The sequence below is a fragment of the Meleagris gallopavo genome, chromosome 6 (genome assembly GCF_000146605.3).
Source record: "Meleagris gallopavo isolate NT-WF06-2002-E0010 breed Aviagen turkey brand Nicholas breeding stock chromosome 6, Turkey_5.1, whole genome shotgun sequence".
NCBI classification, from domain to species: Eukaryota; Metazoa; Chordata; class Aves; order Galliformes; family Phasianidae; genus Meleagris; species Meleagris gallopavo.
This window is the reverse complement of record NC_015016.2, coordinates 3,121,246-3,122,240: the sequence shown is the minus strand read 5'-3', so window position 1 is coordinate 3,122,240 and position 995 is coordinate 3,121,246. Positions and strand designations below refer to the sequence as shown.

General features: G+C 44.9%; 1 long non-coding RNA gene across 2 annotated transcripts in view; it reads left to right on the top strand.

Annotated features, from left to right (window-relative positions):
- Positions 1-775, top strand: part of LOC104911323 — a 6,292-nt gene extending 5,517 nt beyond the window's left edge. For both annotated transcript variants that reach the window (XR_002115721.2, XR_793821.3), the window contains one exon: positions 30-775. This is a non-coding gene — a long non-coding RNA (uncharacterized LOC104911323). The remainder of the gene's footprint in view (positions 1-29) is intronic.
- The last annotated feature ends 220 nt before the right edge of the window (positions 776-995 follow it).

Genomic DNA, 995 nt, shown 5'->3' with positions numbered 1-995 from the left:
TTCTTTCTTTTTTTTTCTTTATTTTGCAGTTGCTGAACTTGTAACCTGTTCCCTGGTACCATATGCCAGCACGTATCATCTTGCCCTCATAAAGCTTTGTTTATCTCCATCCACCTTGTTGGGCTGAGCGTGTGGGAAGCATGTGAGGGACTCTCATGAGCAGCCTCGCGTTCTCCGAGCTGTTTTTCCCCTGGGGGTGAGCTTTCCCCAAAGTGCACAGTCCATTTCACTCAGAGGTGATGGCCTGAAACCTGCAGAGCTGGTGGTGAGAGGGGAACAAGCTTTCTTTGTGAGGCTGCTCCAGCTTGCTGGGTGTGCTGGGTGCACTGAATGAAATCTTTCATTTGGTTCCTCAGAGAGTACAGGAAGATCCTCAGCTTTTGTCCTGAATGGGATTGTAGCCCAGACCAGGGAAAGGTCACAAATACCATGCCCTGGTAGTGCTGAGGTTATTGGATTGAACCTTGCTTTGTTAGTGTAACCATGTTGTGGACTTGGACTTTCAGCCAAGGAAAGAGGGTGCTGAAAAGGTGAGATCAAAAGGAGGAGATGGATCTGTAAAAATGGTGATGAGAGTAATGGAGAATGGTTATTGAGTGCACCTCGTAATAAAGACATTGGGAACACAAGACTGAAATTTCTGGGACAGGTGAAGCACAAACAAGAAGAGGTGTTTTTTTATAATGGTTGTTCCATGAGTAATGCCTCCTATTTTATTATGTTGACCCACAATGTCAGAGGTGGATGTTGGTAATATGGCAGTAGAGGTTGAACCTTCCCACCAACATCCCATTACATTTTGTTGCCATGTGACAGACAACAGTAGAGGGGTATTGACAAAATGATGTCTGACATAGAAGTGCCTATGAAGCAAAAGTGTGTCATTGAATTCCCCCATGAGGAAAAAATGGCACTCACTGAAATTCATTGATGCTTGCTGAATGTTTATAGAGACCAAACAGTGGGTGTGAGCACAGTGAGACACTGATGACAGC